Below are 12,693 nucleotides of genomic sequence, written 5' to 3'. Positions count from 1 at the left end.
AATGGAAAATATGCTGTCATTGGGTATGAAGGATGTCTATTGAAGCAGAGAAAAGGCCATTTGATTAATCATCGAAAATTGAGTTGCGAAGCTCCAGACAAAAGAGAATTTTACTATTTAGCTCTTTTGCAACTCTTTAAGCCATGGCGTACAGAAGAGGAACTACTTTGAGATTTTCTCTGTTATGAAGACTCTTTTAATGCAACTAAGGATACCATAGAATGTCCTGTTTTTCCAAATTATCTGCAAATGTTGAACGAAGAAATAGAGCAAGAAACCACAATTGCTGAAGAGATTGCTAGAGACAGTTCTCAAGACAGTCAGAGTTCTACTTCATTGAGTCAGGATCCACTAGGAGGACCAATTATCCAAAATGAAGCTGCAACTGCCATGGATGAGGTGGAAAGAGCTATGGAACAAGCTCAAGAGGATGTAGTTAACTTAAAAGATTTGGTAAAGCAACTAAACATTGAGCAGAAAAAGATATATGACGAAGTCACAGAACAGATTGAACATGGATTCAGACATGAGAAAAAAGTGTGCTCATGTACATCATTTAAGCCTGTTCGACTGTATGTAAGTGGAGAAGCGGGAACAGGAAAAAGTCTTCTGATTAAAGCCATTGCAACTTATTTGCAGAAAAGGACTAAATCACCGCTGTTTTGTGTTGTAACCGCTCCAACTGGACTGGCAGCACATAACATTAAAGGGATTACTCTACATCGTTTACTGATGCTGCCAGTTGAGTATGATAATAAATTGCATTACAACAAGCTATCTGGAGATGCGTGTTCTGAAGACTCCAGAGTCTTGAAGAAAATGAAACTTCTTATCATTGATGAAGTAAGCATGGTCCCAAATCTAATGCTTGCTTTTGTGCATTTGAGAATGCAAGAAATTCTTAGAACAGAGTATGATGTGTTATTTGGAGGAAAACACATTATTGTTTTTGGAGATCTACTGCAGTTGACTCCAGTAAAAGGACAATCAGTGTTTAAAATGCTTACGCATGAAGATACCAGGAAGTCCCTTGGAAGCATTGGAAACGTTAATATGTGGTTAAATTTTAAATATGCTGAACTGCTTCAAAATATGCGACAGGCAAAGGATGAAGATTATAAAAATATTCTACAAGATGTAAGAATCGGAAAAGTAAGTGAGCTTGGGAAAGAAGCTTTACATGCTAGATTAATTTCAAATTTGTATCCAAATGAAAACATTCTTCCAGAGAATATTTTTAAAAAAATGACTGAGAAGAAATCTGGGATATGTTTGATGCCAACTCTGCAAGAATGTTCCATCTTCAACAACAAAATGTTAAAGTTAGAAAATGAAGAAATTGTGAACCTGGAAGCAATAGATAAAATAGAGCATATGGGTGCAACAATTGTTTTGTCAAAAAATTTGAAAACAAAATTGGATTGATTAGAGAAAAGTATTTCTAAAACAGCTGGTTTTGAAAAGACTCTGAATGTGTGTTTAAATTGTCGTATCATTTTGAGAAGGAATTTAAATGTTGAAAGAGGTCTGGTAAATGGAGCAATGGGTTATGTTGTTGATTTTGTGAATTATAGAAATAGAGATGGAATTGAGTTTTTAAAAATAAAATTTGATGGCATTGAGCAAGTACAACAAATCAGTCGTTGTTCTGCTAGATTTTTGCTTGTAAAAGACTTATATGTTCGCCGAAAACAGTTTCCTGTTTGTTTGGCATATGAGGTGACAATTCATAAATCTCAAGGTTTAAGTGTAGATAGTGCTTTGGTGAACATTGGAAGATCTGTGTTTAAAGAGGGTATGGCATGTGTGGCATTATCACGAGTCAGAACTTTATCAGGATTGTACTTGATTGAGTGTGATGAGACAAAGATTTGTGCAGATCTAGATTGTGTTAAAGAATACAATAGGTTAAGAAGAGAGTATGCTCCACATTTGCCTCAATATCTCTGTTTGAAAAACGTGTGGTAGGCCGAAAAAGAAGAAATGAGAATAATTGCAGTGAGGTAGTAGCAAAAAGACAAAAAGTAGATGAAAATGTAATTCAAAACAGAAAGAAAAAGTATTCTGATGAAAATGTTGTTGGATTTCAGTTCGAAAACAGTTCTGGTGTCAACTGCTATGCTGATGTAGTGGTTAATGTTGTTTTTTTTCTTCAAACTTTACAAGAACAGATTGTTGAAAATCGGGATCAAAGATTGTGTGGTTTATTGAATTCTGTGTTTGAGAAATGTAGCAATGATAGAGCAAAAATCGAAAGTGTAACAGAAATTTGAAATATTTTAGATATGTGTTCTGGTCAAGATAAATTTTCACAGAACATTCAGCAGGATTGTCAGGAATGTTTAATGTATATGTTTGGTGTTTTGGAAGATGAAGGTGTAGATGTAGATAATCTTTTTAGCCTTTCTTATCAATGGCAGCATGACTGCCACAACTGTAGTTCATCAAGTACTACTGGAATAGACACTGAAAGATTTATATATTTGATTTTACCAGACTGTAAATCATAATATGGTGTGTACCCAATGTAAGTGTCCAATGCTGTCCACATTATTTATACAAAGTTATGGTCAATATATCATTTTAGTTTTCCAACGATGTAGACCTGATGGAACTAAATTGACAACTTGTATCAAAAATGTTGTGGCTTCTCAGTTATCAATTTCAGGCAGAACCTTTACAACTGTAGCTATTATTTATCATGACGGTCCTTCGACAACATCAGGACATTATACGTGCTACTTAAAATGTCAAAAAGGTTGGAGTTACTGCAATGATTCTTATTTGACTTATAAACAACGTTTGCCTTATGACTTTAAAAATGCTTACCTAGTGTTTTTAAAACCAAAGTTTTAGTAAAGGTAATTGGTCTTTGAAGACGGGAGTAGTTAATAAAAGTTAGTTAGTTAGTTAGTCTAATGTTTAAAATTATTTATCTCATATAGGTACTGTAAGTGGATCTCATAGTAAGTGATATCAGTTTTATAGGAAATGTTGAACATGAGTGATCAAAAAAGGGAATATGAATATTTAAAGATTGTGAAAATGTTATATGAGCTTTTCTTTGAAAACTTCGGGTAAATGGTAATTTCAGAGTTTAATTAGAGAAATTTAAAAATATACTCATATATCTGACACTATCTGGCCGTAAGGAAATTGTAAGGTATGATGTTCTTAGATCTTTTTTCATAGGAAGTAGATGAAATGGAAGTTTTAGAGAACAGCAGACTTTTTTTCCACCAAAAGGATCTTCACTATCTACTATTTGGCCTCAAGGAAAAGTAAGTGCATCAAAGATTAGTGTACATATATAATTTGTAAGTTTATATGGGTTTTTTTAAACACAATATTTTAGATTGTGGGTTTTTTTCCGCTGCTATATGATGAAGAGTTTGAACTCACTGTTTTAAGTGAAATTCATTATATTCTGAGAACAGCAAAAATAAACAATGTAACATATTGTATAAATCATTATATAGTTTGCATTGTGTAATTTATATTGTATTCCCTTTGTCTCACACTCATTTTCCTTTTTCCACCCTTATTCAGCTCTCTTTACTCACTTACACTGCCTTTCTTTCACTTTGTTTCATCGCTGTTCCTTTACTCCACTTCTTTCACAACTCCTCAATCCAATTTCAACTGTCTGCATTTCCTCTCTCCCTTGCACCACTTTTCAGCTTTCTCACATTCTCTCAGTACCACTGCTTTAGTTCTCTTCCCCTCTCTTTCCTTCTTTTGCTCCTTTACTATTTTTCCTTTCTTCAATCATTGTACTGCAGTTCACTCAGTCCTTCCTTTTGTCTTTCTGTGTACTTACTTTCTCACTCCTTTTTCCTCTATCATTCTATATTAACCTCATTCCTTTCATCCTTTCACTCTGTGACTCCCCTTCACTCACTCTCTGTCATCTTCCATTCCTCTTTCTTATTAATGGATCCTCATTTAGACTCCTTTCCCTTTCACTCATTTTCCTTTTACTTTCTTCACTTTCCTGATTTCGTTTTGGTATCTCACATTCTTTTAGCATCTTACTTATCTTCAGCAATTTGTTCTCCTTCTATTTCTTTTTCCCTCTTTTTTGTCTTTCTACATTATTTTATTTCTGTTTTTGTATCCTTTTCTCTTGCTTTATTTCTTAGTACACTTTTTTTGATTTTTTACCTCTTGACCTGTTTCTTCTATTTTAAAATATATATTTTACTAATTATAACTTGTTTTTTCTTTTGTCTTTCACAGATACAAAGTGTAGTTTAAACATGCAAGTACGTTTTCATTAATTATATGGTAAGTGTGACTACAAAATGTAGTTTGTCATTACCCTTTGCTTTAACCTCACTACTTTTCTCTCACCCTACCTCACCCCTGTTTCCTTAATCTGCTTCCCTCACTTATTCTTATCCTCCATGTTTATTTCCCTTATTCACTTTTATCCACTCTCTTTCACTTCTCTTTACTTACACTCACTGCTCTTTTCTTTCCCTCAGTTACTGCTAATCCTTTTCTCTGGTTCCGTCACTACCCGTCATTCCCCATCCTTTACTTTCCTTCCTTTTACTTTCATCACCCATTCACATTCTCCCAGAACCTCTGCTTTAGTCTTCTTCCTCTTTCTTCTCTTCTTTTGCTCCCTTATTAATGTTCCTTTTCTCAGTTACTTCCTCTTATACCTTTTCTCTGTTTTACTATCTATTACACAGTCCCTCTGTGTTTCTCCCTCTAGCTCTTTTTCTCTTTACACCACTCTCTTTGTTCCCATTCCTCATGCTCACTCCTTCATTATTTTTTTCTTTTTTTTTTTTGGTGCGCTGACGGGACACGCCCCGGTACGCGCAGCATTCAAAGATCGACTCGACAACAACGCCCACAGCAGTAAGGAACTATTCAACATAGTAAAAGAGTTCACCAACCCCTCAGCCGGCACCAATGACATCACTCATTCCAAGCACCTTTGCGACTCCCTAGCCTCATTCTTCCACAACAAAATCGCCGACATACACAACAGCCTCATCAACCAGTCGAGTGACCAGACCACCCCTTCCACCTCAAAACCTAATCCCCCTCCTAACAACCTTTGCAACTGGAAACCAGTCACCACTGAAGACACCATCTGCCTAATGAACTCCATCCACTCAGGATCACCAACCGACCCATGTCCCCACCACATCTTCAACAAAGCAGACTCCATCGTCGCTCCTCACCTTCGCGACATCATCAATAGTTCCTTCAACTCCGCTACCTTCCCAGAAAGCGGGAAACACGCCGAACTCATCGCCCTCTTGAAGAAACCCACAGCAGACCCCAATGAACTTAAAAACTACCGACTGATCTCGCTCCTCCCATTCCCTGCCAAAGTCATCGAGAAAGCTGTCAACAGTCAACTCGCCGCCTTCCTCGAATCCAACAAATCCCTCGACATATCACAATCCGGATTCCGAGCCAAACACAGCACCGAGACCGCTCTCATCGCAGCAACAGACGACATCCGAAAACTACTAGACAATGGAGAAACAGTTGCCCTCATCCTCCTCGACCTCTCTGCAGCTTTCGACACAGTCTGTCATAGCACCCTTATTCAACGCCTCAGCAACATCGGAATTCAAGGAAAAGCACTGGACTGGATCGTCTCATTCCTCGCCGGAAGAATGCAGAGAGTCCGCCTACCCCCTTTCAAATCAAAGGCCACCAAACTCATCTGCGGCGTACCACAAGGATCATCACTCAGTCCCACACTCTTCAACGTATATATGAGCCCCCTCGCATCCATCGTTCGCAAACACAACCTCAACATCATCTCCTACGCAGACGACACCCAACTGATCCTCTCCCTCACCAAAGACTCAAACACTGCCAAAACCAATCTACACGAAGGGATGAAAGAAGTGGCCGAATGGATGATGAGCAGTCGCCTTAAACTGAACTCGGACAAAACAGAAGTACTCATATTAGGATCTTCCCCCTCCGCTTGGGATGACTCCTGGTGGCCACCGGCTCTGGGAAACGCCCCTAAACCTACAGACTACGCACGTAATCTAGGCTTCATCCTTGACTCCACCCTATCGATGACCAAACAAGTTAACGCTGTCTCTTCCTCATGCTTCAACATTCTACGTATGCTCAGAAAAATCTTCAGATGGACCCCCACCGAAACAAGAAAGACAGTCACCCACGCACTGGTCACCAGCAGACTAGATTACGGAAACACCCTTTATGCCGGAACTACAATCAAATCACAGAAAAAGCTCCAATGTATCCAAAATGCCTCAGCCAGACTCATTCTAGACGTCCCCCGCAGAGCTCACATCTCCAGCCACCTGAAAGACCTCCACTGGCTCCCCATCAACAAAAGAATAACGTTCTGTCTCCTAACCCACGCACACAAAGCACTATACGACCTTGGACCCGAATGCCTCAACACACGCCTTTCCTTCTACACCCCCTCCCGCAAACTCCGATCGTCCAACCAAGCCCTCGCCGCAATACCACGCATCCGCAGATCCACCATGGGAGGAAGATCCTTCTCCTACCTTGCGACCAAAACCTGGAACTCCCTCCCCACCCATCTACGCCTTACCCAAAACCACCTATCATTCAGAAAACAACTCAAAACCTGGATATTTGATAAGTAATCCCCCACCACCCTCAAGCGCCTCGAGACCCTATGTGTGAGTAGTACGCTATATAAATGCCAAACTTGAACTTGTAAATTGGGGGATTAAGTCCCCTTGAATCCTGAGGGTCCCTGGGGGCCAACCAGCCCACCATGTACCTCCAGTGAGCAATTCAGAGCTGTGTTGAAGAGAGGTGGTCCGGGCCATGCCCCTTTTTACACCTCACTGCAACGCAGCTCTGTGGCGCTTACTGGAGGTACCTGGAGGGCTAGTTGGCCCCCAGGGACCCTCAGGTTTCAAGGGGACTTAATCACCCAACGTACAATGCAGCAGGGGGCGCGTTTGCGCAGTGGTGCAGGGAGGAGGTGGGGCCTGATATTCCAAGTGTCAAACTCACCCCCTTGTGCGATATCAATTTGGGGAATAAGTCCCATTGCATCCTGAGGGTCCCTGGGAGCCACAGTAGCCCACCAGGTACCTCCAGTAAGCACCACAGAGCTGCGTTGCAGAGAGGTGGTCTGAGGCCTTGCCACCTCTCTCCAATAGGTTGTGGGTTGCCTAGTCTCACTTGCTGGTTTTTGATGAGTCCTTGGTATAGGAGAGGAGATAAAGGTCTCGTCCTCTACGTGAAGAAGAATCTAGGGAGTGTTTTAGGCAGACCTGCCCCCTGCCTGAAATAACTGATTACAGTGGCTCTATCATGCTTTGGTATGATAGTGAGCCAGAAAAGACTTACAGCAGAGCTCTTCAAACTATTTTGGTGGCACCCCTAAGGAAAATGTTTTGAGGCAGGGGCCTGCCTCCAAAAAGTTATGGCAGTGCTTGGGGGAGTGGAAGGGACAGGACTGAGTGCAGCAAGTGGGTCTCATGAGATAATTTCAGGGAGATACCTTCTATAGCTTATAATCCTTCCTAAGAGACTTATGAGATTGGTGGTCTCATGGACTGCTGTATCAGTGTTGAAGGTCCGAGCATGGAGAGCTTGGAATTCCGACCACCATATTACAAGTTGGCCAGATTGCCTTTATGAAAACTACTGCTGGATTGCCGAGACCGCCAGCAGACCACCGACCGCCGGGTTTGCGATCGGGGAAAGGCAGCCACTATAGCGCGATACAGGGGAGATGCACTGCCATGATAGTACGAATTGCCTTGTTCCAAGAGAGGATCACAGTGGTCCAACCGCCTGCTTCAAGGTGGAGGTGACAAAGGATTTGGGGTGTGTAATCACCCCTTTCTTGTTCTTCCAGGCAGAGTCTGATGCGGATCCCTTTCTCCAGGCCCCCTTTTCATAATAGGATCTTCACCCCAAGGATTACGACCCTGTGTGTGACGATCTACTGGGGAGTTCTTTTTGTACTATATACCCATTGTCAGGACTGCCCACGTATGGTCTGAACTCTGGTAATGGGTATATGGTATTTCTCCACATAAATCATGCATATGTAGGCATCCAACACATAGGCAGTCAAAATGCACACACAGGCATCAATATATTTGGAAATATACAATCACCGCTGCAAGATCCCAGCCTCCACAAAGCTGGCCCTGTGGTCAACTCATAATGAGGCAGTCTTTGGACCAGCAGCGCCGTGGGCTGCAGGTGGGGGCGGACACAGTCCTATGACAGTCGGACCGCCAAACTTGTAATCATGACCTAAATGTCAGACTTATAAAAGAACAAATACTCCAAAGATAAACAGAACTTGACCAAAAGTAACTACTCCCCATAGCTGGGGTGTTGTGCACCCCTCACACTACTGGGACCCAGTGCAACAGCACTTGCTGCACTAATGATAGTTGTGACCCTGTGTAGCAGACCGTATCCTCTGTCTCTTTCAACCCTTCCCCACCACGCCTGGCCATCACTCTAATCTTGAAGTAGAGTCTCCATGATTTGCAGAAACAAGTGAGCTCCCTTGTGTTGCCACCCCCTTTGCAGCAAGGATGGCCTTGACCCTAATGATAGCAAGGAAAAGGAGCCTCTATGCCTCTTTCGTTAGGTAAGACCATCATAATTGTGATGCACTCAGCCCCTCACACTCCTAGGCCCCGGTGTTACTGTACCCACTCACCAATGAGAGTGACTACCTGTAAAAGTGGGCAATCTACTCTGCCTCTTCTTAAAAACATGTCTCCATTTTGCCCTATCCTTCACCCTGCCATCTCTATAAGGCCTAAGCTAATGTGATTCCTCTGCTCTCAGGGGCCACTGGTCCGAAGCACAAAGCTACACTTGAACTGCAATGGTACACTGGTCCCTAATGTTAGGGAGAAATCATAGTAATATATATCACTAATTGGGGTTTAGTTGTCCCTCACACCCCTGGGACCCAGTGCCATTGCACCAGCACACAAATTATACTTACTCCTCTGCCCCCTCAAGTGGGTCATCAATTCTAGGCCTGAGGTTTAAAGCAGGCTGTCTGCCCCTTTGTGTAAAAAGGGAACACATTCTCCACATCTTGCTCCCCTGATGCAAGGGACCTGTTCCCTGTGCATCAAGGCATCAAGGCTGACCTGGGCCCTAATGATATCAAGGAAAATGGCTCCCCGGCACATTTTTTATTGTAACATGGCCATAATTGGGATGCAGTAGTCTCTAATATAATTGCCACACCAAGTGCTGCACTAGACATAGTGATGCCAATGTAAAGCAAAAGAAAAGGAGCATATATCTAACTCCGCCTTCCTCAGGTGATCTCTCTGAGGAACCTGTCTCTGTCCATTGGTAAATGAAAGAATTTGCCCTAAATTGTGTTCCCTCCTCTGGGCCATGTCTTTGACAATATCCAAGAACGTTGCTCCTTTATGCTTTCCCCTGGGCGATTACTCTGAGGCCCCAGGGGTTAGGATGAAATGTATTCTTTGAAAGCATTTGTTTTATTATCTTAAGCACTAAATCATTTTATGGTAGCTTATCTTATATACAGGACCATTTGAATTATGTGATTTTGCGTACAAAAAATTATGCATTTGCCACATAATCCATCATTTGATGCATAATCTGTAGATTTCACCAAAAGATAATTGTTCTAGTTCAAACGAATCAAAAGATAAAAAAACACAGTGACACATGTTGGTCACCTTTCTGCTGCTTATTGCTATATTTGAGGATTAAACTGGTCCTACTGAGTTGAAAACTTTACCCAGTGTTAGCATGTGTAAAGTGGACAAAGGATATAATACTATCACAAAAAGTGGTGCATTAATCCCCATATTTTTCCTGTTGTTGCCACATAATTTTGTCAACTATGCCACATAATTTGTCCCTTCCCCTCCAGAAAATTCTTGTGACCCTGCTTATACTGAGTGGAATAACATTTCTAAATAATAACTTGCAAATTTGCAGTGAGTAAGTAAGTAAGTAAGTAAGTAAGTAAGTAAGTAAGTAAGTTTATTATGCAGTTAATTAAACCCATTACAAAAGTTGACCAGGCTGTTTGATTAAAAGTGCAGCGTCTATCATTAGTGAGAGGGCAGAGATGTTAGTGGCAGTGCCCATGTCTCTACAGAAGCCGGCTTGATTGTAGGGTATTGATGTAATTTCTGTGGCCCATGTTGTTAATTCCTGAAGGAGTACTCAGGCATAATATTTGACTTCGTTGTCTAAAAGAGCTACCAACCGATAGCTCTTTGGATCGTTTCTGTTTCCTTTTTTGTAAATGGGAGAGATTATTGAGCCTCTCCATGATGATGGTAATATTGACGTCTGCAGGATTCTTTCAAAGATCGTTTTTAGGGCGGTAGCCCAAAATTCAGGGCCTTGTTTGAAGAAAATGGGCAGAATCCCGTTAGGGCCAGGAGCTCCTTCACATTTACCTTTCAAGATTCTTTTGTGAACTTGGGTGTTTGTGATTGTGAAGTTCTGTCCATGTTCTGCATTAAAGTTTGGCTGAAACTGTTGGATTTCCATACTAGGCACAGGGGTATTTAAGCCAATTTGTGGGGTCTTATCTTTGTTAAAGTGAGGTTCAAGGTAGGTTAACCATGCTTCTTCTGTGACATTGGAGCTGATGCACTGACCTTGAGGGTTAGATAGGGCATTATTCTTCTTCCAAAATTGTGCACTATTGTTTTTCTTGATATCGTGCAGGAGTCTGGCCCAAAGAGATTCTTCGGCTTCCTTTTTGTTTTGCCAAATAAGTTTTTTGCGAGTAGCTTTTAACTGTCTCGGCTCTTGTTATGCTGAGGGATCTTTCTTCAGCCTCGCAATGTGCGGTTTATCCATGTTTTTAGCGAGCCTGGCCATAGATTTTGCTGACACTTTATTCTCCCGTTTCCAGAGTGGCTCTTTGTATCTCCATAGCTGTTACATAGGGCGTTTGTGAATGCCTCACAGCCTCCAATTATGTCAGGGATTACTGCTTTCCCTTCTTCCCAGAGTTGTTTTGGTCGAGAGAGTAGTCCTTCAGGATTGTTGATACTACATTTAACTCTTCTCTCGTTGTTGGTATATTCTGAGCAGATTGTGTTTGCTGGGGGCAATTTATATAATGGTGACTCTTCTACCGTGATTTTCTGGGGGAAGTGGTCGCTAAAATCTTCGCTCCCAATGCAATAGTTTTTTACTTTTGTGAACATGCAACAAGAGCAGAATGTGTAGTCCATTGTTGACTGTGTTACTGCGTTATTAAATGTTTCTGTTTGCAGGCGATCTCCAGGGAATCTGCCGTTTAACGCACATGCGCCCAGTTGCTCTAAGAACGAAAATTGGTTTTTCAAGATGTTTGTGAGTCTTCCGTCTGTGATAATGTCTTGGGGCAAAATGGATCCTCCTCTGAGTTGATGTCATCAGCTCGTCTCCTCAGCATGTTTAAATTGAGGTCTCCTGTGATTATCCAATTATTTGTCTTCTCTTCTGTTATTATTTTCACCAACTTCTCCTTTAGTTGTTGACTCCCTTTGTTTTATCGCTTGGGTGCAGATAGAGGTTTACAAGTATTATATGTTGTTTGCTTGTCTTACCCTGTAGGGTAATTCGACTTACTTGCATTTCATTTGGTGGCACTAGGTTGTATGGTAAGAGTTCTGTTGCGTAGATGCTGCTTATGGAGGTGTATGTAACTAGGCCTCCCTTGTTGTGGCCGAATTTAGCGTTTTTAGTTGTCGGTAGGTAGAGCATGTTAAAGCCATGCAGTGCTGTTGGTAGTTCACTCCATGTTTCCTGGAGCGAAATGATATAACATTTCTGCAGATAAGTTAGCAGTTCCGGGTCCGGGTCCGAGGTCTTGTCTCCCAGCCCATTGATGTTCCAGGAACAGATTTTCAATAAGTTCTTGCGTGGGGCTGCATTATGCTTAGAATGTCATGGTCTTCCAGTTTTGATGTTTATTGTCCTGGAAACCCTGCTCCACTCCAGTGTGGGTCTGCTTCTGTCCACGTGTGCCCTAGGTGCATTGTGTTCTCCATATCCCCTGTACTCTGTGCTGTTGCTGCGTGCCCCTTGCAGTACTGAGAATAATCGTGGGCTCGGTTGTCCATAGCCAGGGTTCTCTTCTTGGCACTTTGGTATATTCGCAGTGGTTTGTGCTACAAGCTGGACTTCATACCATTATAAATGCACAAGTCACTGCACATCTTCAAAGTTCACTAATCAGAATTCAATTCTGTCACTCTATGTTCTCACAAGAAGACATCTGCAGTGATAATATTAGCCAACTGAGGTTTCATGCCATAATAGAGAGCATTCCCAATTATTAGTTTACTTTGGATTTATTTTTAATTTACGGTATTTGCATTATTTTATATGTAGTTGGCTAAAGATGAAAGAAATAACAAAACACATAAACAAATTTTTGGTACATTTTTGACCCCAGCACCACAGCCTTAGAGGCAAAGTTGCCATACTTTTTTCATACACTTTAACCTCTTGATGTGAATGAAGACTGCCTGGAAACGTGATAATTAAACAAAGTCATGATGCCAGGACATAACTTACACATACTTACAGAGGCATTTGCACCCTTGGGAACATCAGACAAGGACCTCCAGGGGAGCGCGCCCCACAGTTTTAAGACCTCTGGCATGCAGTGATGTAAATAAATGCATTGAGATAGACATTCATGCATATCAAATATGC

Source organism: Lissotriton vulgaris, chromosome 4_1 (assembly GCF_964263255.1).
Source record: "Lissotriton vulgaris chromosome 4_1, aLisVul1.2, whole genome shotgun sequence".
In the NCBI taxonomy this organism is placed as follows: Eukaryota; Metazoa; Chordata; class Amphibia; order Caudata; family Salamandridae; genus Lissotriton; species Lissotriton vulgaris.
The sequence above is the reverse complement of the archived record's forward strand: the minus strand, read 5'-3'. Positions refer to the sequence as shown.